Source organism: Aulonocara stuartgranti (genome assembly GCF_965226115.1).
Source record: "Aulonocara stuartgranti genome assembly, chromosome: 15".
NCBI lineage: Eukaryota > Metazoa > Chordata > Actinopteri > Cichliformes > Cichlidae > Aulonocara > Aulonocara stuartgranti.
In genome coordinates this window covers 19,059,125-19,085,019 of record NC_138951.1, presented here as the reverse complement: position 1 = coordinate 19,085,019, position 25,895 = coordinate 19,059,125, and the positions used below count along the sequence as shown (strand labels likewise).

Below are 25,895 nucleotides of genomic sequence, written 5' to 3'. Positions count from 1 at the left end.
GACCCCTGGGGCACACCACAACAGAAGGGTGCGGAGGAGGAAGAATGATTCCCCATAGAGACAGAGAAAGTCCTCTCAGCTAAGTATGATTTAAACCATGAAAGTACTTTAAGACCAACTACATGTTCAAGCCTTGAAAGGAGGATATCGTGGTCAACCGTATCGAAGGCAGAAGAGAAGTCTAAAAGAACTAAAACCACAGGACGCCCTGCCTCAACAGTTACAAGGAGGTCATTAAAAACTCTCAGTAGGGCTGTCTCGGTGCTGTGGTGAGGTTTAAAACCAGAGCAGATCAGAGGAAATTTGCTAGTGCTTTTCACATGTCAAAAGCAAGAGAAGAGATAAAGGGATAAAATTATCACAAAACAGGAAAAGGAAGGGACAAATAACAAAATGGAGAGATCTAAGCACTTTAATTATTTGTTCTCTCTGATGTTATCTGCTTTAAGTCTATGTGATTTATTCAAAGAGTTCAGAAAAATTAGTAAATAAATTACCAAGTCTTGACTTTTCCTCAGTGGGAGCATCACTCTCTCGCAGGGCATTTGCGGGACTCCATTTTTAATGAAGAATTTTTACTTTCTCTGTTTATTATGTGCAAAAAGGCCTGTCTGCAAACCAGTAGTGTGAAAAGCAGTAGTCTGATAGAGAGGCAAAACTGCTACATCACGAACTATAGGGCAGGTAGAATTATATGCATGATGGTACTTGCAAAAGTGGTGCTCTAGTATATTTCTCTACACAAGGATATGTTTGTACAGCAGATATATACCTTTTCATAGAAGAGAAAGAGAGAGAAATGTAATTTATTCAAAAGAATCAAAAGCCTGGTCCCTGTACTGGTCAATGTAAAATAACTATGCACAAACACATAAAAAAAAAAAAAACTTTTTCTTTTGTTCAAAATAATTCTCCATATAAAAACCATGTAAACATTAACAGTAACATCCAACCCATGAATCCATGAGATGAGTGCAATTACTTTACTTATTGATCAACCTTCCTTTTAAACTGCACAAGCAACCAGCTGTGCAGGTTTCTCAGCTATTGTCAGATTGTTTTCTCTCTATTACCAGATTTATAGGGTTTTAGATAGGTTAGCTTGGCATTATTGTCATAACAACAGAGCCAGTGTTGGGAAAAAGCAAAGCCCATGTTAAAGGTAAATCAAGCTACAGTATGAGCCAGGCTGTTCAAAGGTCACAACACAACACACATGGTTGTGTCGGGTCCTTTGGGTTACAGTGGTGGCGAAACCCAGGCTCCCACACTGAAAAAAATATGTTGTTGGATTTACTTAATTCAATGGTGGACATTTGTTGCACACAGATGTTTTGCTTTGGCAGCAACTTAAACAATTGAGTTAAATTAACACAATTTATTCATGTTCAATAAACCTGTGCAATTTGTGTTGATAAAATGTGACTTAAACATGTTTTGATGAAGTAATTTGAGCTCTTGAAATATTTTAATCCTTCACAATTTTCTCACTTTATCCCAACACCATTCAATAACTTTTACCCAATACTACTTGGTCACTTAAATACTACATGTTATCTTCAAATTACATTTTGCTATTATATTCTAGTATCAAATACACAATTTTCAAATGGAGGCCTTATAACAGATTATATTGTTCTCTTCCAAGATGGTTGCTGGCATCCACCAGTAACCTTTCAAAACAAAATGTCTAATTTCACTGCATTGACAGTAGGTAAAGAATTAAACTGACATTACTCCACTACTGAATCTATATAAACCAACAGTTAAATAATGTCAGTTCTTCCGTGTTCTCTGCAATCAATCACAGCAAAGAAATTAGACTCTTTCTTTTGAAAAATGTTGGGAAAGAACAATACAAAACATTCTATTTAAGGCCTCTGACGTCAAGATTCAGTTAAACAACAATTATAACTAAACAATTTGAGGTAATGTTAGTTTCCATTAACATTAAATTAGGTTACTGAATTGGCAAACACCTTCCTATTAACATTACCCATTTTACCCCAATAACTAAAGAAATTAGCACTTGCAGGTCAAAACCTTTATTCAAGAGATGCAAAAATAACATTGATACAGTGACTGTCAAAAATTACGGCACTGATCATACTGTGACATCTTGGTTCAAAACAGCAAGCTTAGAAATATTCAACGTTCTTTACTTCAACTGAATGAAACTGAAAATACCATTTCACACGGCCCATATGGGATATTTAGACTGCATAACTGTTCATGCTACATCTCTTCACTAGTAAAAGAAAGAAAAAATACAAAGAGAAATTTAAAAATGCTGCCAAACAGACAGAGAACTTGTACAGAGCAAAAGGAAAAACAAACAACAACAACAACAAAAAAACGGCTCGTCCTCATGGCAGTTGCAGTGTATATAAAAATGAACCCTGCGATCTGTTCCTGGAATTGAGCTTCAAAAATGCAGCAGAACAAGTGTGAGATTTAAATGTCTTCTCACCTAGAGCTGGTCACCTCACATGCATAACAGTGAGCTTCGTTGCAGGAGCAGTTTTGTCTTAGTTGTGAGCTTTTCTTGAGAGCTGAGTTGCTTCCAACTCCATTACCACCCTTTGAATCACCTCAAAAGTGTAGCAGAGTTGTGATGGGTAACTCATATTGAAGGAATAAAAAAGGTCCAAACAGCATGGCTACTGCAAAGGTCACGTTATCCAGATCTTGAAGAACTACTATACCCTCGATGATGATGCCAACGTCAGAAAAGTCATTGCCTGGTGCATCCTCTGGAGACAGATGTTCATTGTGGTTTTCTCAATCTGTGCAGTGGCCTCAGTCAAGTCCTGGTTAAAAACAAAACATTTCTTTAAGATTCCTTTTTAAACTCATCTCTTTTGAATCTACCAGTTCTAATGTTAGAGTAATTTAAACCAATGCAAGCAACATAGTAAATAGCTATAGCCAAAGAGTGGCCTGCCATGCTGCCATTCATGGTCTAACAGAGTTTCTAAGAGAGGGTGAAAAACATAATTTCAAATGCTTTACATTAGTTTTTCTTAGAAAGACACCGGCCCATCAGAAATCCAGGTTTTGTCACTCAGAAGATGTTAGAATTTAGACTTTCAGCCCCACAATTTGGTTAGCTGTTGGTCTTTTTTTTTTTTCAAACAAAAGCTAATGTAAATATTGGTGGGATTTTCCTTTGTTCACTAGAATGACAAATTTAAAGTTTTTTCACACTGATGTGACCCCTAATACAGGGGTGGGGCCTCAAGGGCCGGCGGCTGAGTTCACTACCAGGCCTCATGTGAACTTCAAATTATTAAAGAGGACTACTGGTCCTAACTGGTCCAATGAGGATCAAGTGGATAACTAAATGCATTTTTAAATGTTGCAAAGCCACAATCTACTCATAAAACACTCACCATGAACTCCTGCACCAAGATGTTGCAATTGTCTTTCACACAGATGCGGAGCACTTTGATGAGACTCCCTTTGAGCATTAATGTCATCCTAAAGTATTATAACAAAGAAAACAGAGATTTGTGAACTTTTCAGTAGCACAGAAGAAAATGATCCCAGACCAAAACTTAAACCAGTCAACATGCAACACCAGCATCTACAAAGCAATATCAAAAGTTCCTGTTTGACATCCACTTTATGGATATATAGTTTCCAGAACATTTATTTTTTTAAAAAGATCAATTTTTCTCAGTGGGCCAGTAAATGCATGACGAAAATTATGGCATCCTTTCGGTGGAATCAGTACTCACAGGTAATAGTTGACTGTTTCAATGGATGCAGCATAAAAATCTTTTACTGACCTAATGCAATACATATACACTTTGTAGTTAAAGAATTTTAAAGTTCTTACTGTCATCATGGCAGCTACATCCTTTAGCTTTGTGCCCTGTTCCCCCGATCACTTTGCAAACACTTTCAGCAGACTGTCAGAGAGAAACTCAGCTCCGTCAGAAACCTTGACTGTAAAGGCATGGTTGGGATGCACTGGAATGCTGCATTTCATCTGAAATGACATAAAATTATTTTGAAATAACAGCAGGCACTGTGCTTGGTTAATAATCAGTAATGTTTTGTTGAATAAAAACTGTGTTTCCAGATCTTATGGGATTAAAAAAATGTTTATTTCTGATTTGCAACCCAAGAACCCACAAGTTACAACCTCATTTTAGTTCAAGTGTGCATTAATGTGAGTCCAGTAATCACCTTTCTGACAATACATACAGGTATAAGTTAAACCTATGGCAGATTTTGGATTTCTCAGTTGTATTAATAGGGTGGTCTATTTGAGTATGCATGCACCTAATAATTATAAAAAACCTATTATAATTAAGTTACAGAAACCTTAAGCGAAAATAGAATATACTTTCTTACCATAACACCTTGAACCCACAATCCATCAGCTGACTCCTGGTGAAATGCAGAATAGATGTGGTCTCTCAATGTGCATCAACAAAAACAAAAACAAAAACAAAAGGACAGCAGGTGAGGGCAGGAGGGGTAGGGATGTAAGCTAGCATAATGCCGCTGATGATATTAGCTAAAGCTGTTCAATGTCCAAAATCTCACTAACACCACGGTGCAGTAAATACACAATGTAACTGAAGAGTCAGTTGACAAATCTATTCACACAGAAAACCAAATTATGTTATGAGTGCCTCGTAATTAGGTTTAATGTGATATTACGGCTCTTGTGCCAAAGACAAATTCAAATGAAAAAGCGCCAATTCTTTGACAACAGATAAAACAGCAAATAAGCTAACGGCTCTTTTTTTAGCATGTTACATGGCGGCACTTTAGACGTTTAACTACATTTGGCTGAAATATGGTAAATATTAATTCAAAAAATCAAGACATACCAAAAAACGTAGAGTTGGCTGCTCGACTTGACTGAGATGGATGCATTTTTTAAACCACGATCCAAAGCCCGCGAGATGAAATCACGCGTGGTTTCACGAGATTTAACGTTGCTATCTTATTGACTTACTTCACCTGAACATGATATAAACAATTTAATACACCCTTTCTGCATATCATGTAGTTTTTACACTATATAGTTACATTTATCTTTAAAACATGAGGCAATTGTGTTAAATACATGCAAGATGCTTACATAAATCCAAGAGATGGCCAGTCCCTTTTTTTCAGTGCAGTATGTCAGAGCCCCGACCCGCGCAGCCAGTAAAGGCACTGGCTCAGATGGTAGCTGAGCTGGCTGGGATGCATAAAGACCAGCCGGCCATGCATCGGAAGCAGCTTAAGGAGCTGCAGCCACTTACCGAGGGGCAAACAAAGGTCTTGGAAAACCTTGTCACTCGGTCTGGCTCATAGCCGGTGACGCTACATCACATGGCAGGGGCTTCATGGAGGTGTTCTAGGCTACCACAGAGGAGTGCCGGTGGCAGTCCAAGGAATGGGCTCTCCAGCTGCTGTCCGGGGAAGCCCAGGTAGCACTGCTGAACACTGTGGTGCTGGAGCAGTTTGTGGAGGGGCTCCCAGTCAGGATGGTGGAGTGGGTCCACTACGACCAGGCGGCGAGCCTTTAGGCTGCAGTGACACTGGCTGAGGACCACCTTGCAGCCCACATTGCACAGACCCTGGTCCACCAAACCCTGGTTCACCCAGGACAAATTGCTGGAGGCAGAGTGGTGGAGGTGTAGTCTGTGAATGGGAACATTCAGAAATATCCCTTGGTGCCGGTGGAAATTGGATAATGGGAAAAAACTCACTGAGTCACTCATTCAGACTGAAGGACGTGGTTAGTTTGCGCCTGACACACCCCTTAATTTTGGGGACAGATTAGTGTGATGGTGCGGTCACGGCCCTACAGGTTATCAGAGGACAAAAGACCAATTGTGCAAAAAGAAAATAATGGAAATTTTAAAGCTGGGAGTAATAGAAGAGTCACATAGTGATTTGTATAGCCCCACAGGACTACAGGATTTTTCCCTTGTCTGCATAGTCCAAAGGAAAAAAACGGTGTTCTGCACTCCATACAATTTGCACCAATTTGTCACACTTCCCCCTGCCACTTTCCAGTATCTGACTGAACGGGTGCTGCGTCCGCACGCTGCATACGCTGACACCTACCTGGATAATGTCATCAACCATAGTGACACCTGGGCGGAGCATGTGCAGCGGGTTGCCGTGGTCCTGGAGTCCCTGAGACGGACAGGGCTTAAGGCCAACCCGAAGTAGTGTTCGGTTGGCTACCTGGCCTAAGTTGGGTGGTGAGGGTGTGTGATGGGGTGTGGTTGGTGGCTCAGCTGCAGGGGAGGAGTGGAGCAGTGGGTTCAGGGTGTGGTGTCGTGAGGCTGGTCTGTCACAGCTGGCGAGCATCTTCTAATCATGCCTTTTCTATTTTCTAAACACAACACACAGAGTCGTGTGGGGTCTTTTGGGTTACACAGGCCATCTGCATACCATTCTCTCTCACGCTCACGCTTTTACTGTCAAATAAAGACTGTAAAAGCCAAAAATAAATCTTTAAAACAACAAAAATAAAAAAGCATTAAATTTGTGTTGACCCAAAGTGACACACAAAGGAGCCTAATAACCAATTTATTAATAATAATCTATATAAGTAATTACATAGGGTACATACACGAATCACAGCACTGAAAACATGTAGTAGATTATTTTGTCACACTGAGCTGTGGATAAACTGCAAATTTATTTGGTTTTCTTAAAATGTACCACTACACTACAGCTTTTAATTTGAAAGTGACCTGTCAATGCGTTTTTGTCACTTGATTCAGAGAGTTTAATTTTCATTGCATTGAGTCTCCCCTTAAGATTTTATCTTATCTTAATCTATAACCACCATAATTTAAAAAGATCTTAAACTAAAAAAAAAATAACACGAGGTTCAGACACCTCAATTTAATCAGTAGGCCAATACATACAACATGTAAGCGTTAGATCTGTTTTAATCATTCCGCACACGATACAAATGATCTCACCACCACATTGTTACACTGACTATATAAAGTCTACTGTATATTTACAGCAAGAGTATGGCCCAGGACCTGTATTGTTCTCAAATCAATGGCTGATTGATTTGTGAAACAAATAAATGATATTTGAATTCATTGCTATTACTAGCTCCGCACACTCTGTCCCTGAAAGTTTCCTTTCTTCCCATTTTTTTTTCCAGGCACTAAAGTATTTATTTCAATTTTAATTTATTTTCATAACAGTCATTGCCTTGTTTCCATTAGCTTAATTGGAGAGTCAAAACAAAAAAAGTTAATTATATTAGCAGGAAACTAATCCAATAGCTCACAAATTGCTTAGGAGGAAAAGTGTTGCTATTTCTGTTATTAATACAATAAATCATGTGTTTAACATTTTAAACTAATAGAAAATATAAAACTGTAGCTCAGCCATCCACTGGCGGCCCCCTTGTCCACATCTCTCTCAACATATCATCATATATTATGAAGGTGATACTGTCTGTCAGTATGATTTGGAGAATATAATATATTGTCATTTTAATATGTTTGTCTTGAACAGGTCTCTTGAACAGTTAAAGAGTCAAGAGGAATCAAAGAAAACTAAAACTGTATGTTAAAGGTTACCAGAAGCTATCATTCCACTGTTGTTTCATTGGCAGAGAATCTGAACAAGCGTGGTGTAACTGTATGCCTCTTCGACGTGGTAATAATTAAATGTAAGACTTGTTTGTGTTCTCCAGGAGAAAACCCTTGTGTATTAAATTGGTATCAATATTTTGTGTTAAAATTCTACAAACAGCATGGCAGAGCAGAAGTCACATGCCACTCTCAAACAAAGGCAATCCCCTCCTGGAAGAGTTTCCACTCTCTCTTTTCCTGGGTTAAAGTCCCAGCAGGACTCTCTGTGTGCTTCCTCTCATTTGTATCCCACCATAATCCTTCCCTCAGCTGTTGAAGCCAATAAATAGTGCTGTCAGGGAGAAAGCACAGGCAGGGGAGTGAAAATGTTCACTCTCAATGAGGAAAAACACTGCCCATGGTAGTTAAGCCAACAATGAATTGCTGGTTGAAGTTTTTGGTTGGCAACGCAAGCAGGATAAGGAGGAAGGGAGGGAGAAACACACACTCACACATACACATAGCATTTACGGCAAAACAATCAACCATGAACAGTAAACATCAGCAAAGAGCAAGCATCAGCCTAATATGCATAAACAAAGCCCCAACAAAAATCCCCTCAGTGAAATATGAATTATGAATTAATATGAATTATAGCCCTGCAGGACTGCAGTCTCTGCTCATTAATCAGTGTTTTCAGTGGAAAGGGAGAAATATACCCGATTCCTGAGTCAACTCAACTCAGAACAGGTATGCACACATACAAATTTGCAATCACGTGAATCTATGAGAGCAAGCAAATTAGATTTGAAATCACTTAACTGCTTTCAGTCAGTGTGGTCGTTTACCTGCAAACAATGCTAACAATGCTACCACTGAGGTTTGTTTTCTCTATTTATAATATTCTGAATCAAAGCTTTACATACCATCATAATAGTCATTCATACATTGCAAAGTACATGTTCCAATATGAAATGTATAAGTGCAATAACTGCTCTGTTGTATTGTATAAGGTTGTAATTATGTCTATAACATGTGCAGGCACCTCTAGGATTGTTGTGAATATTGTTATACTCAGTCAACAAATCTAAAGTAGGAATCTGCTCGGTGTGGTAAATTGATAAATTGCACATTGGTTGCATATTCTTATGATATGCAATAAATAGCAGGAGATTGTACTTCACATACTGTTTTCCTTTGAATATTACTGATAACTGATTTTGCATCATTTTGCTTCTTACACTTGATAATGTTAATGTTTGAGTGCTCGCAACAAAACTTTTGACATTAAAAGTTTTGATTGTATATATCATGGACAGAAGTTTGCCTTTAAAAATGATCTGTTATTGTCACAATAACTCGTGGATACGTTTATGTTTATGCTCTGCCCGACTCAGATCAACTGGTTGTCATGTCTGTGGCAATCTAAACATGTGTTGCCAACAAGTTATAGATTGTCATCTGGTGCACAAACTATGCAAAATCAACACTAATAACATGGTTAAACGGTGTTTCTTCCATCATTTCTTTACCAAATACTACTAATACTAAATACTATAATAATACTACTGATTGCTTTGGTTTGTTTCCCTCCCCTCAGCCACAACCGGTCATGGCAGATGGCTTCCCCTCTCTGAGTCTGGTTCTGCCAGAGCTTTCTTCCTGTTATAAGGGAGTTCTTCCTTCTCACTGTTGCCAAGCTTTTGCTAACAGTGGGTGGTCTGAATGTTAGGGTTTTCTCTGTATTTTTTGTAGGGTCTTAACCTTAAAATTAAAAGCCCATTGAGGCAACTGTTGTAGTGATTTGGAGCTATATAAAATAATTATAAATGCATTTTAATTGAATTGAAGTGAACTGAAATTCTCTTTTCATCTTTGGTTGCTTTGGTTGTCTTAATCATGCGTACCATGGAAGTTCAAAGCTCTCTCTTTTAAATTCTGTTACCTTCAGATCACGGGGCTATGATCTCATTAACTTGACTTATCAAATTGATCGTTTTGCCGAGGGCGTCTGTCAGTGCTCCCAGTGTGCAGAAAGACTTAAGTGCGATTGACAGTATGAGAAGCAACTGATCAACACGTCCAGAAATTGCTTGCACAGGCAAACAAAAATTTGTGACCTTAGTTGTTCTGTTGTATCTTTTGTTGGGAAAATCCATTCTGGACAAGAAAAGCGAGGAAAATGAACTGTTGCCCAGGGTTAAAATTAAATAAGCTTTAATTTTACTGCTCAGCTAAATATAACAATAGGTTCACAAAAATCATTCCCTGATTTAAACACTGGCCCCATTTTCTGAGTCATGAGCATACCACAAGCACTCACAGATTCCTCTTTAGCTCATGTCCTCCAGAAAGTCCCAGCTGGGGTCTTAAGTGCTCTTCCATTACTGTGATAACTCAGGTGAACGTCTTAAAATAGACCCAGCAAGCACCACAAGGAAGTCAACAATGATCTAAACTCCAAGAGCCCATTTTGCCCAGAATTCAGTGTGATCATTCATCATTACCTGAGCACAATAAACTGTTGTGTGGCATGCAGTGCATAAAGAACACTACAAGTTCTGCAAGCAAAGACTATCAGTCCCTTGGAATTCAAGCAAGTTGCAAGATGTGTGGCATTGTGATCATGCACTATGGGAGTAAAGAGGTCAAGAAGAACCTGTGGAGTCGCTCAAAAGAAAAAAAAAAAGCCAACTTTGCACTTGGATGGTTGATGAAACTAGAAAAACAGCTGGGGGGCTTGAGCAATGAAAGCCACAGTGACTGTCTGTAGTTTCATCAAGGACGCCATCTTTATCAGATAAATAAATAATCTCACCTTTTCTCACAACAGATATTTTAATGTGTCAGAACACACAGCCAGCACAAGGATTAGTTAAAGATTAACAAGGAATCTATTCTATTTAAATACATTGCTGTGCAAAAGTCTTCAGAAACCCCTCATTTCTCAATATTTTGCTTTCAAGCAGCCAGTCGTTGTAATTTTTTAATGAACCCTTGCCCAATAGTTCTCTTTAGGACTTTCACAGTTTTTCTTTGGGAATTGGCTGCTTTGTCGTTCATTTTCAGTCCAGTCTGCACTTGGCTCATGTCCTAAAAATGTGAGCAAACTGGACAAATGTCAGACAATAGTCATGCCCTGAGAAGAAGAGGGTAAGATATGCCAAATTAAAAAGGACTGGAATAAAAATCAATGGCAACAGGTCTAAAGAAGTGGTAAATCCAAATGTGAAATTCTTGGTCAAACTGTCTTCAATATGTGCGAAGTAAGTCAGGAGAGAAGGACAAAACATCTGTATACACAGTTGCATTTCACCCAGCTGTGCTGGAGACCTTGTCAAAACTGACTGAAGTAGTATTTTCATATTGACATTGACTTTCAAGCTTGTTTGAATTGTAAAAACTCAGTTTTTTAATCTCATATGATGTACTTTTATATATTTTTGTGTATTTCATTAAATGATGGGTGGCTCAAGACTTTTGCACAGTACTGTACCATACTCCACCCAGGCAAATACTGTGTCAACATATCTTGCTTGCTCTTATCTCAGTCCTCACTGTGTTCATCCTCTACATACAATCAACATGATGACTTGACTCAGATTTTTCATCTTGATGTAGGTTTTTAGCAGATGCACGGTAGAACATTTGTGTCTCTTACAGGGAAACGAGTTTGTCTTCTAGTTTCACCCTACTGTTGCTCCATCTAAAATTTCTGTTCTAACAGAAAAGCTGTTTTACTTCTCGCAAATGTAATTTGGACAGAAAACTAGGGCTTTGCAGTCTGTTCTGTGTTTTGTGGCATGTTTGTTAGTGTTTGCTTCTGCACTTACAAAAGCGCACAGAGGTGTTACTTGGCACTGAAATACATGAAATCACACCACAGAACATCTCAAACTGTTCGACATGCGACCAAACTTCCTTCCAGAAATCCAAAATAACACCATTCATGATTATTGTTTGCTTTAGGGATTAATCTGGCATTAACACCACCGCAACTACAGACGTGGCAAATATTCAACCCAAGCCTAATATCAGCCTGGAGCATTCAATTCTGGGCTAAAACTGGGCAAAATAGGTACAGTGTCTGCCCAGCTTTAGTCATGAGGTACAGTGAGCCAGCATGCACCATACTTGCACTCTGAAAATGAATCAGCTAAATTTTATTATATCTAATTTTCTGAAGTCTTTTGTAAAAATCGATAGTTGGCAAGAAACTCAGAAAAAGAGCCTGTTCTAAATGCTAGAAGTTGAATGGTAACAGGTGTGAAACGATGTGAAAATTAAGTGTTTACTGGGGGCAGGAAATGGCATGCAAAAGTGAGCATCTGGCAACAAATGACTGGGACAATGATGCAAGAGATGAAAAACTAGTTGTAGTCAGTATGTGTTGTTTTGGGGTAATTTTTGGTAATGAATGAATTTAATCTTCTTTTCCTTAGTAGGAACACAATTGTTAAACCCCTGGCCACAGCTTACTGCATTTCTGATGTTGTCACTGAAAAAGTAATTTTAAAAATACAATTTGTCCTCAGAAAAAAACATTAGCAGTGTATAAATATTTCAAAGTTCATAACACAACAATAAACGTCAAAGCTAATTAGCTTCAACTGTTCCAATTAATTTTAGATTTCATTTTTCTTTGCATTACTTAACACCCTGATTTTAGAACATACATCATAAAAGGTGTTAGGATTCCTATCATTAACCTATTTAGATCCATATTAATTAAATAGATGTGTTGCTAGAACCACAAAGATGTAATACGATGTGTACAGCATCTTCTTACCTGTTAATGCAAACCTGCAGCAGCTCTGTTGTGTGTTCCATATCGCCTGCTATGACTAATACAGATACAGAAACTGCCTGTAGACAACATCAACAGCCTGCATATAAGTATCCTGCTCCATGTGGCATATGGAAAAGGATGGCAGGAATGAGATTAAGGAATGAGAGGAGGAAGAGAGAGGTGAGAGGTGGACAGGGAGTGTTAGAGGTGGATGAAGGGAGGGCAGGAGAAGTTGCAGGAGGATGGTGGGCTGACAGCACAGGCTGTACTGCTGCTGCCGTTGCTGTAAGAGGCTCACATCACAGTTCTGCCATCTTCCCCACGTCTCCTCCTATCTATCTGGCCGTCTTCGTGCTTGTCGCTTCTCATCAGTTAGAGAGAGCGAACAACAAGAAGAGAGGCGGCGAGAATGGAGAGAGAGACCTGCTCGGTTTTGTTAAGGAAAAATAACAAAAAGTCTGGCTTGGATGGCAGGGTCAGCGTACTGAAATAAGGGTCCACCATTTAGATGGATCAAAGTGGTTAAAGTACCCTAATTTTATGGGGAGCAAATAAGACTGGCTTTGTCCTTGTAGGTTATGGTGTTAATAAAGACATAACAGGAAAAAACAATCAAATACACCCTCAAGGGAGGAGCCTTACCTAGAAATACACTCGTTTCATTTGGCAGCGTGCACTTTTGCACAGTACTGCAACTTCGTGCAAACTTTTGTTAGCTATTTGAAGTTGCACTGCTCATTATCTGCCAATTACATAAATTCATATTTAAAAAGGAATTGTGAGTCTACAATGCCTGCAATGATGAGCTTTAAGTTGTTCAAACTGTTTTTAGAAAAGTATACTACATTAATGAGGAATTGTTGTATTATGAAATAAATTCTTAACAGGATAAGTAGTAATCTGTGATCTAATACATTTAAAAAGAGACCCTCCCAGACACACACAAAGAGCCTAATCTTCTTATAATTTCAGCTTGAGTGTTTGTGGACGCTGATGACTCTCATGCTCATTTGCAGAAACCTAATTTCATAGTAGTCAGCATTTATCTTTGGGGTTTTTTTTAATATTTAAATCACTACTGTACATCTGTGTGTATATTTGTGACCTCATCATGCACTGCTGCAGTTTTCTTATACAGGCAAAGAAACACCGACATACAAATGTACTCAAAACTGTCTTTAGTATTTCCCCCACAGTAGGTGTCTCCAGAACCACACTTTGCTTTGATGAGACATGGGCAGACATGCAGACAAACTCACAAGTGTGTTCATCACATCATAAATATGGATATTGTTGACACTACTACTAAATATGCCGCACAACCCATTGCTTTTCTTCAGTATTGTCATAATTTTGTTATTTAAGCACAAGGAGTTGATACTGTTTTGACATATAAGGCCAATGAACAGTGCAGAGTGAGGAAGCAGAAAAAAAAAATCACTTTTGTGCCCTGATATGAAGTCATGAAATACAAAAAAAATCTGAGTTTACAGATGGATGCCGGGTGTGAATGAACTGGCAGCAGCAGCAGAGAAGGAGCAGTACGTCTGACAGCTTAAATAGACCACCCAATATAAGACGGCAATTACTCGAGGTCAGCTGACATACCAGCTAATCCAGTGCTACTCAAGCTGTCTGCCTGAAACAAGCATCACTTCATAAAGACACGGTAGTGACATAAAGCGGCTTCAAAAGTTTGTTTTTTTTCTTTTATTATCAATGCAGTTAAAAAGAAATCAGAATTGAGGAAAATAAAATGCCTCTGCTGCACTGTTGTCACTTCCTACAGATAAGCGCTTCTTTCTACTCTAAGCTGAGGGAAAGGGCCATTATTAATACGCATGGGGGAAATAGTTCATGTTAGGGCTGCTCGATTATGGCAAAAATGATAATCACGATTATTTTCACTGAAATTGAGATCACGATTATTTGACGATATTTATTTAACCCTTTAAGACCTACTATAGAACCAAGTCCGCCAAAGCTTATATTATTTTTTTTACATGCTGTAGTGCCATTTGTGGGAGCATTTCAAGTTGCTATACATCAATACAACTGTTATAGCCCATATTTTAATAATATGTATGCATTAAGTCCATAGTAACAACATTAATTGCAAACAAGTGCAATAAACTACAAAAAAATTGAAAATCGTTTTTGTTTTTTTACATATATTTCTACTTGGAGAAATTTAAGAGGCTTATCCCTCAAAACTTTAAATACAAAAAAAGTTGCAAAAAATAGTTTACAACAACAGGAAATTTATTTTGAGTGTCTTCATAGTTTTATTTTGGAGATACAGCAATTTTTATATACTGCAGGAAAAACAAAAAAACAATCCTATGATGCAAATTTGCAAAGAAAACAGCAGGTGCATCAAAATAAACTATTTCCAGCAGTGCAATATGAGTCCTAAGCATCCCGGCAACTATTCAGAAAAGTCAAACATGACTTATAAAAACACTAGTATAGGCTTTTAAGGCCTACAAGTAAAAAACTAGATTTTCTGCGAAAATGACGTCACTTCTGGTTTCGGGCAGGAAATGCGATAGTTCCCGTTGACGTCTTTTTCAAAGTGGGAAGTGTTAAGAACAGCTGATAGGAACGGCAAAGCGTGTTTCTGGAATATTATGTTTTTGTTGCTGCAAGTGCTTTTTATGCAATTTTTGCAAAGCTATATGTGGAAGGAAACCATGACCGAGGACAAGCTGATGGCATAAGATGCAAGTACAACTCCTCCGGTTTCATATGCAAAACAAATTATTGCGCTAGCTTACACGGTTCAGGTTCTACAGGGATTTAAAAATGGTTAGGCAAAACGGAGCGTGCTGCTCTGTCCGGATTTAAAGGGTTAACAATAACAATGTATTGAATAATGACTTTAAAAAATAATATAAAATAGTGTGCAAATACTGATAACAGTGCAAATGTTTGCAATATAAGAAATAAATGAAAAATGTAAACATCTATGTTTAGTGAACTTTGCAGTGTTGCTCTGTGGTGCAGCTACTACATCCTAGCAAAGTTTACACACTGTGTCTACTTGATCCACGTCTGACTCCGTGAACCCATAATGTTTCCACACCACTGAAGTTTTGGTTTTTTTTACCTCTCTTTTCAACCAACGGCAGTCACTCTCCTCTCCAAATAACTTCCGCTTAGCTTTCCGAGCTTCCCTCGGGTCCTCTTAATTGTTGTGACGCGTGTTCGAAATGGAGAGCGGTGCGCTCGATTTACCACACGGAGCAGCGCGAGAGTAAAGTACGAGGGAGGTGCTAATAATCGGCTCAGTCATTTTTAATGATCGTTGAAAGCCCAGATCGTAATCGTGATTAAAATTCGATTAATTGAGCAGCCCTAGTTCATGTTGTAATTCTTGTTGCGTTAGGTGCCAAAGACATCTTTACATAATGAAGCATGTAGCTGTTGACTGTGGGCTTTCACTCATTCAGACACCCTGGCTGTAAAGACACTGCTGACAAGCACAGTTCCAGATAAAATTTGTCTTGGCACCATCAACTTTATCTGGATGTTTTGCCCTTCGGATATACTCCATATGAAAACGCCTCAGTTACTGTCAACATCTGTCAGCCCTTCAACACAGAGATTTATCCTACTGACAGACCGTCAAACCCAACAAGGCCAAACCATGAATCCTCTCAGATGATGACAACCAAGGAGTGGAGTATGACAGTTTAATCGGCTGCACTAAAGATGTTGGTGAAGCGCTTTGTCTCCATCTTCAATCCAAGCTCTCACTCTCGTATGGTAATTCTCTCTAACATGTCACTCTCTGGTATCCTATATTGACATAGTTAAATTATACATTGCTTCTTCCTCTGTACCAGCAGCATTTGGAAGATGGTGGCATTAATTAATGAAAAAATTATGAATTCATTAATGACAAAACCTGTTCAAAACATGATATGTCCTTAGCATAAATGTGAAAGAGCAAGTGAGTTTTTTCTATCATTAATAACATTTGTGAAAACTACAACAGAAAATAAGAAAGCTCACAACAGATAATTTAATACAGTGGGAACAAACACAAGTTACTGACTAAGAAAGTGAAGGCTCAAACTAAAGATTAATACATGTTAGGGCTGTGCTATATGACCAAAATCTCATATCCTGATATAAGAATTCTATCGTCCGATAACGATATAAATCACAAAATGTAACATTTTTTGTAAATTCTGTGAATCTCGGGCAGCTCGTCTTGCGTGAAGTGTTTCCAGCTGTGCGTCATGTAGCTGGAGTCGAGTGTTTTAACCGATGCATGAAACGATACATTTTTAGACATAAGTTGTAACGGCCGCCGTTTTCTTCCGTTGTACATAGCTTGTACTCACTACAGGCTGTACATAGTTATAGAATATTCACAACATACTTCATACCGTGTACATTATAACATACCATAATAGACCCATTTCTGTAATATACTTACATATCTATATTATTGCTAATATATATTTGTAATATATCTATATCGCTAAAGCACTTCTGGATAGATGCAAACTGCATTTCGTTGCCCTGTATGTGCAATGACAATAAAGTTGAATTCTATTCTGAATTCTATTCTATTCTTTGTGAGTATTTATTACACGGCGTGCTGCGGGGAAAAAAAGCCTGTTCTAGCTTTTGAGTCTAAGGTTTATTTTTTAGCGCCTGGCGGCTCTTTTTTACTTCTCATCCATAAATAATCTGCTCTTTCATGTGATTCAGTTTATTTTGAAAAGTCTCAACAGGATCTTGAGCTTTATTGTGAAAGGTTTATGTGGAACATAAACAAGCGGACACGCGATGCTGTTACCGTGGTTGTTGCTAACCACAACGCATAAAAAAACAGGCGCTTAGTGTGTGTGCATCTGTAGTGTGGTTATATTAAATATAAGAGAAAGAGAGAACTTAAATTAATATAGCCACTACAGTGACCATCAAAACGATGAGAAAATATTGCCGTAAACAGTTTATTTTGCGACACCACGAAACAAACGATAGCATAAAATGAAACGATAGATGTTTTTATATCGTCATCCGATATATATCGTTATATCGAACAGCCCTACTACATGTAAACTTTTCTCATGCAGCATTTTCTAACTGGCAACAAATCCTGTTTAATTTGAACCAGAACCTGAAGTCACATTCACTTGTTCCACTGAGAACCATATTTTCAGATAAAAAATATTCCAAGATGTTAACATAATCAGCCAAGATGTTATAGCTCCTCATATACACTTATCAAAGTCTTTGAGTACTCTTATAATCAAGAGTTTAGCTTTATTGGGTTTTCCATTTAACTTTGTCATTGCTTTATAGCCACATGTTGATGTGTGCCTCTGTCCCTTTTAGGTTCTTCTTGGCTCAGTCTTGCTCTTTTTGTTAACAAATTTGAGTATTACTACAAGCTTTCCTTTTTTGCCCTTTCGGGGTAGAGCATGGCAGGTTGCTACATTGTGCAGTTAATTTTAATGTTCTTGCTTTCAAGAAACTTAATGGCTTGCTGTTCCAGGGTTTGTGGCTTCTCTTTCAAAGGGGTTCTTTCCATCTCTATCTCCAATCTTTGCACTTGCGTAAATACGATGTTTGGTGTCCAGGCCACTGATGATTACATCTTCCATTCTTGTATATTGTTCTAAGTCATCAGCTGTTTGCTCAGTAATTATCTTTTCTTTTTCCTTGACAAGGTTCTTCAGCTATTTGATTTCATCCATCAGTTCAAGTAGCACACTTTGTTGTTTACCCACTTTTCTAAGCTGGTCTGACATAAAGTTCGCAAATCTCCTCCAGCTTTTCTTAACTGAATTACTAACTTTCTTTGGTGATGATTTCATTTGTTTTCAACTTTTTTTAGTATTCTTTTCCATTTTCTTTAAATTTATGTATATAAACTATTAATGGATATTAAGATACCAACTGTGCATAAGAGGAAAAGAGAGATACTTTGCCCCATCATCCAGTAACAGGGGACTATGCCAGCTTAACCCATTGATGGTGTATAAGCACCACTGAGGATGTGGTAGCTGCTGGTAATTTTTTGAATAAGGTGACTAAGCTACAAATTACGGTGTCAAGGGAAAAGAACAGTGAAAAGAGCAACTAATAAGGGTAATAAGCTGTAGTAGTCTAGTAAAACATATTTTCCAATATGTAGAAAAAAAAAGCTGTTTCCATAAATCTGTTGTAGTGTCTACTAATCCAGATTTTTTTTAGTACCTGACAGATAGACCAAAGGAAAACTTTCCATTAGAGAATATAAAGTGAAAATACAAAGTTTTAAAAATCCTAGGAATGTACATAAGGCAACCCAGCACAGGCACAATGATTTGTCACTAATTCAACTTGAAGGCTGGTTAATATTATCGCATGATGACTGGCCACGTAAATAAAACAGTGACTGAGTGCTCTCATGTGTCCAGGGATTTCTACTTACAGTAGGGCTGCCCTGCTGTCAGGTACATCACCATAACCTTAGAAAGTATTCTCCACAATCCCTTTGAAGGATGTCCAATCTGATTGTGCACTAAAGCTCAGGAGGATGGGATGGGACAGCTGGTCCCTGTGTTAGGAGTCTACAGGCTATATGCCTTCAGTGGCAGTGATTTTAGCACTATGCTTTCTTAACAGACAGACCCAAGCCCAATGCGCTAAACTCTCACAGATAAGTCATTTAAATGCGAGAGGGTGCAAGGGTCTGACAATTAATTGTTTTTGGAATGTGACTGCTGGGGAGTCCAGCAAAACGCTGTTATTATTATGTTAACATCTTTGGACCCACTGCTGTTTCCATTCAGGCCAAATCTGGGAAAGCATGATGCAACCATCTACATGCTGCAAAGAGTTTACGCTTGCCTAGATAGCAACAGCTGCATAATGGGGATCACCTTTGATTTCTCAAGACTACTTAACACGATTCACCTGCTGCTACTGAGAGAGAAGCTACGGAAAAACATCAGTAAACAGGTTAACTACCACACGGTTTACTGACTAGCTGACACACAGGCTGCAGTATGTGAGACAGGGCAGTGTAATTTGGTGCAGTACAGGAGCTCCACGGGGGACTGTGCTGTCTCCATTCCTGCTCACCTTGCACTCCTCAGAATTTCAATAGTTCTGTGTCATTTGTCCACCAGCCTCAATTTTTTAGATTTTATTTTCAGTGGTGAATTGCTCCTCCACTGTGCACTTTTGCACTGCGCTGCAAACATTTAAAAAAATGTAAAAGCATTTGTAAAGAAAAATACTATAATTATGCAATCTGACTGCTTTGTGTAACATATTTTCTAATTGTTTTTGGCTGAAACAATGCAGGAGCAAAAGTCTGCTGAAAATCAGATCAGATTTGTGTTTCAACAAAACAAACATGAAAAATGAAAACATGCTTTGAATAAAAATGGAAAAAGAGGTTTAGTATAAGGCAAAAATCTTACATTCATTTCTTGCTCATCTGATAAACGAGTGCAGATTATTGAAGATAAAAATAAAACTAATTAGAAGATGATGAAAATTGCAGAAACACAATGAAAGCTTACTATCAGCTTTATCTATACTTTTTCTATCAATTGGATTTTGTTAAAACCCCATTAGATGTGCTGATAATCAGTTTAACACTGCTTCTGAAAAACTGTCACTGAGCATTTGCAACATAATACAGACTAACATTAGCTAACATGTTTGTTTGTTTGTTTGTTTGTTTGTTTGTTTGCTTTTTTCCCCCTGTTTGTATGTTTTTGTTTTTGTTTTTTACAGAACAAAAAATAAATATAACGAGTGCACACTTTACATTAGCTTAAACATTAGTGTCAGTTTCACTGGTGCACGTTTAAATAGACAGATGAAATATACACACTCTCAAAGCATCACACAAGTGCAAGTTAAAGTAGCAATGATAAAACACACACACGCAACTATAGCTGAAACTTGATCATGTTTTAGTAAATGTGAAACTTTTCCTTCATAAATGGCAGAGAAAGAAAAGAGCTGACTTTTCACCTGTGAGTGCCCTTTTTTCCTCCTTTTTTTGTTACAAGAAGTTGCATTGTTGCTGGGGAAAGCAAAGTTTTGACAGCAAAGGGAAAGAGAGATGCAACAAAAGTTTCTTTCCTGTCAAAGAGGATTTGGTTTGAAGTGTGCCATGCTATTTCTAAAATTTCAGCTTTTTCTCTCTATGTATCCAGACAACAATGTAAGCAAGGATATTTTCTACCAGGATTAATGGTATGTATTTAAAATGAGTAGTTATGGGGAAAAGCTATGAGGCTTGTGGACTGTATACATTTTCTCTTTGTGTTTATTCTCTATGAATCCATATACAGACCTGTATGTATAATGAAGTTAACTTGTTAACATAAGTTCATGTATCGAGCATCAACAAGCTTTATATAGTTCATAAGACACAATGATGTCATCTATCAAGTTTATATCATGTTTACATTATTTTATATTCATTATTTCTTGATCACCATGAGGTTTATATTTACTTGTGCACTGATAAAATCAAATGAACCTATTAGATATAGACACATTCAGATTAATTGATTATTTGACTGACATATTCACTTTATATTAGAGAAGTGACTCGCTTATAATTTTGACTTTGACCATTTTTCTTTGTGTTTTCTGTGCAGATGCTCATTGTTATTAAATGTCCCTACCTGCATGGTAGATTTTCATTTTTTTTTAATTATACACTTGGGATATTGTCCAGACCTTCAACTTCAGCAAAAATAGACTTCAAATAAGGTGAGAATTTTAGCTATTTATAAGTGGATTTTTCCCCACAGCAACTGTTCCTTCCTTACTGTACAAACAAACCACTGAAATGGTCTTTTTCTGTGTGCAAATCACAGAAAAACAGTATTTCATTCTATTCTATTCAGCCCTATTCGTTGAAGCTGTAGTTTGATATGTGCTCCTGTCAGACTCCACTTATCCAGTAACAAAGAGCCTGAAGCTTTGCCTCATTAGTAACCATGCAAACGAGATCGCTATTGATATCTTTTAACGAACTGCCACCTCGTCAGTTCGATTTCCTGTTAGCACACTCTGGACAACGTAAATCAACATCCAGCAATTAGTTTCAGGGCAAGGGGATCAGTCTGCAGGGGTTGGATACTGTTGGGTGTAGCTGTTCAATGCACTAAATGGGGTCTGCCTCACTGTTCTTTGGTGTCACTTGCCTGATTGAAATCTGATTAAAAGAAAAAAGTTTATTTTTAAAATTCGATCTATGTAATTGTACATACTGATTTGGGTTAAAGGGGTCACTTTTCTCATGAGTTTAGGTTTTAGTACTAATTAGGGTGTAATGTTTATGTTTAAAAGCTTTAATTGATAGCTAGAATCACAGTGAAACTTGCATATCTCTGAGAACGGTAGCTAGAGTAGGGATGCTGAGAGGAAATACAGCACTTATTTTCTCTAACCACAACTGTCTCTTTCAAACCGACACAATAATGTGTTTCTCGGTAGACTGGACTAACCAGCATACAGAATCTAAAGCGCTGTCATTCTTTTTCAGTAAATTAGATGTGTGTTTTGTAAGCTAATCAGTAAATTAACATCCTTAGCCAACGAAAATGAGCAGCAGTTAGCTATCAGAGGAAAAACTCAATGGATCCGCAGTGAGGCTATTTTCACTTTAGAAAATAAGTATTTAATTTACAGTGATTGGTGGAAGTGTAGGAGTGTAGGGTGGCACAGGGCGATGTTTAACACTGTCACCTCACAGGAAGAAGGTCAGAGTGTATGTTCTCCTCGTGTCTGCATGTATTTTCTTCAGGTAGTTTGTCTTCCTTACAATGTCTGGCAAGCATGGGGTTAGATTAATTGGTGATTTTTAAATGGCCAGGTGTGACTGTGAGTGTGAATGCTATCTGTGTGTGCTAGCCCAGTGACAGATTGGCAACCTATCTAAAGTGTACCTTGCTTCTTGCCCTATGACAGCTGGGATAGGCTTCTGAATTGGATAAGTGGAAGAAGATGGATGGAAGGGTGGTTGAATGGTCACTTATTCCATAATCCATGTGTATGATACAATAAATGCAAAGTACACTTTGTAAACTAGCCACACTGGCAGCTTTGACAAAGCAGTATTAATTGGCACCCGAGGGACAAGAATGGATGAGAAACACTCAAGCAGTAGCATTATGGCTAAGAAAACAGAGTTCTCTAAAATACTTCAAGGAACTTTTCCAATAAGGTCTAACTAGTCCTTTAAGCCACAGTATATAAGGAGAGTTCATGCTTCTGTCTGACATACTGTGAAATTTGATTTAGCCGGATTTCAAATGACCGCTCTCTACCTACCTAAGCCAAATCTCTACTCTCGCCCTCCAGTACTGGCCAGGAAGTGATTTTTCTGTGTAATAGTGTAATATTCATGACATGCCTCTACCTTTTAGTAGCACTGCCTCTCTCTGTCATGTTCTATCTCATAATGGTGCTGCAGTGGAAATGACAAGCTACAAGAGCCGAGACCTTTTTTCGTAGCTATGTATCTTTCTTTTCCTATTCAAGTGAAGGGAAAGGAGGATAAAATGCACACCAATGCTAAAGGAATATGAAGAGACGAACGACATACTGTAAGAAATAATGGAAGTTTTTACCAAGAATGACCTTCTTTTTCTCTTTCAAAAAGTGTTTTATTACTCTATGCATTAAACAGCTGTCATCCCGACACTATAATAACACCAATTTCACACTGAAAAACAGGCCATTTCACTTCAAGCTTCAGTCTGCATTTCTGCAACCAGCAGTTGAAAAAGAGGAAAAAAGAGGGGACCCAAAAGCTGTTTAGCCATTTTCCTTGCTGCTCGTTTCTTATTTTCTACCTTCACTCAATTTTTCTCCTGATCCTTTCTTAAACTAATGAAAATAATAACCTATTTCTGTCACAAATATACTGGCCTCAGCAGAGAGAGTAATGACAAGAGGGAGAGAAATCATTTGATATACTAAACAGGCTGTGAGCAGAAACTCAGACTACAGTCTCGGTGCATTAATTGGAGTGCCATTAGCTGGACAGCTTACTTTAAAAACAAAAAAACCACTCTCAGCAGTAACAAAGGTGACTAATTTTTGCCTCCGTCAAGCCACCGCCACCCTCTTCCCACAGGCATAAACTCACACCCTGACAAACTCTCACACACAGTCATTTCCATTACTGCGGCTTGGGTCGATTGCATGTGGTGGGTCGATGCTGGTCCACGGATATTCACCATCTCGGGTCTCAGATATGCTAAACAGGATCGTTTATCAGCTGGAGCAGGACCAGAGAATCAGTTTAGAACTTCTGAATAGAGGGCTGACTAAGACCATACATAAATACTGACCATACATAAAGCCTGTTCAAACTGTTGCATATTCTGAAGTGAAATTATGATAACATGTAGCTGAGATTTTTAATGGTGAAGACATACTATGAAAGGACAAGCCCCTGCGATTCTCTACATAAGAACAAGACACCCAGACTTGATGATAAAATTATTGCCAACAGAGGTTTTCCTCTTTATACCATCTTATTTTTCCACTGTGGTCTTTAAGCATCTTTATCTGGTGTTTTTTTCCTAATTAGTCTTTTTGTTTCTGTTCCCTTCTCTTTATTGTTATTTAGCATCTATATGTGGTAGTTTTGCCTAAATTATGTGGCCAAAAATTTGTCTTTTTTGCGGCTTACTTCTCTTCGTGGCTGGCTGATGTGTCATGTTTGGTCTGGTCTGTCAAGTAATTTGACTGACTTTCCAACAAGAAGCATTAATACTCACTTTTGACAGATGCTCTGCTGGAAGTCCTAAATAGACTACCCACTTTATCTGCCTCTCTAATAACCCCCCTTTTTTCCCCCTACCTTCTGTTTTGCCTTTCTTTCTAAGTCCAACAACTGCTAAAGGAAAACAGAGAGGCCGGAATATTGAAAGAATGAGGACAGTGTATTTGTCATGGTGGAATAAAAATTCAGTATAATACCATGACTGACTAAATCTTTTCACATGGCGATAAAAACCTCTCAGCGATATGAAACAATGCAGAGCCTCAGTGGCTTCAGCAATCCGCCAAAAAACTCAAAAACTGAACAAAAAACGTGAATATATGAACCACTTTCAAATTAGCTTTAAAAAGTGTTAATCTAGTTTCTTAAGTACTGTGCATCACATATTTCTAAAAGATGGGGGATAATGACAGTCCTTATATTGTTGGTAAGGAGCCAAATTACCATCAATCCAGTGTGTTTAAAAAAGAAAAACATGCCAAGAGGACATGTCTAGTTATATCTTTCTGGAGTTTTTCTCCAGAGTGTTGTGTTGTCTCCAGACTGTTGTGTTGTCTCCAGACTGTTGTGTTGTCTCCAGACTGTTGTGTTGTCCTTCTGCTTTTTAACCCTCAGCTGTAGAAGGCTGCTGGGCTTTGTCAGCACCCTGCCAGGCCGGCTGACAGGCAATGTGAACACCCAAGTTTTTGAAAGCGGTAAATCGCCCACAAAGTGTCGATGCAGGTAAAAATTGATAACATAGGTGTATCTACTAAAAATCTCAGATGAGTTGGAATCTCGGTGACCTCGACCTTAAGGTCAGAGGTCAAGTTTTCTAAAAATCTTGTGAATGTGATAACTTGAGTATAAAGTGAGGTAGGATTATCAAATTGATAACGTAGGTGTATTTTTCCTCTCTGTGCTCACCAGGATCCCCTTGATGTACAGTTGAGGTCATACATAGCCCAGAGCTACACACCGTGTGCCTATGTGGGAAGCCTTGTCTTTTACTGTTCTTTCCATCTCTTGAAAAAAAAAAAACTGTGTGTGGCTATTTGTAATTTCTCCACTTTTCCTTTCACTAACAGAGTCACAAGCCTCAAGGTTTAGTCCTTTGCCTTTACTATCTTCTATTTATATTACCACAAAGATCTTACAGAAGAAGCATAACAATTTTTATCCTTATGCTGATGACTCGAAATCTGTTCTCTTGCTCCTCAAAAAAAAAAAAAAAGGAAAAAAAAACATAATCGAGTCTTGCAGACATAAAACTCTTGTTCTTAAATCTCCTTTAACTAAAACTGTGCTCTCTATCCTTCTACAGTAAAACCACATACCTGACTCGGGGTGCCAGACTTAATTTTGCCTATAAGAGAAGTTCAGAGAAAAGATAAAAAACTAGTTATTTTTTTAAAACTACTTGGTATGTCGTGTTTTCATTGCATGGCAGACTACTTTATTAGCTATGTTCATGTCACATGATCCTAATTTTAGTCCATATAGGTCGTGTCCAAATTCATGGGCTGCATCCTCCTGAGGCCGCATTTGTAGACCGATGACGTCACAGCGACGCGCCGAAGGCTGTCTAAATTCGTAGACTCCTCCGAATGCAGCCGACAAATGGCGGCCGCTACTAAGTTTTAAAATTACTCTTACCAATCTTTCTGGGTCACAAAATTAACTTTTAACATATTTTCAGGCGAGAAAGTAGCTGTGTAAACATCAAATATCTGCTAGGTTTATCAAGATATCGCATATTTGCAAAAGTGCTTTGACGTTTTCGGAGACGTCT

General features: G+C 38.1%; 1 protein-coding gene and 2 long non-coding RNA genes across 7 annotated transcripts in view; 1 reads left to right on the top strand and 2 right to left on the bottom strand.

Annotated features, from left to right (window-relative positions):
- The window catches only part of LOC309688873 (exostosin-1), a 368,281-nt gene that overhangs the window by 292,373 nt on the left and 50,013 nt on the right, over nucleotides 1-25,895 (bottom strand). The window lies entirely within an intron of this gene.
- Nucleotides 1-25,895, top strand: part of LOC309688890 — a 59,996-nt gene that overhangs the window by 9,272 nt on the left and 24,829 nt on the right. The gene's annotated exons all lie outside the window — the stretch shown is intronic.
- Nucleotides 1,830-5,140, bottom strand: LOC309689412. Of its 4 annotated transcripts, none has more exons than XR_014271356.1 (5): nucleotides 5,102-5,140; nucleotides 4,363-4,980; nucleotides 3,842-3,994; nucleotides 3,393-3,480; nucleotides 1,830-2,810 (listed from the first exon to the last, which is right to left on the bottom strand). It is a non-coding gene; the product is annotated as an uncharacterized lncRNA (long non-coding RNA). The 4 variants fall into 4 exon arrangements; XR_014271357.1 differs by having other exon boundaries at nucleotides 1,833-2,810; nucleotides 4,363-4,426; nucleotides 4,848-5,137; XR_014271358.1 differs by having other exon boundaries at nucleotides 1,833-2,810; nucleotides 4,363-4,398; nucleotides 4,848-5,137.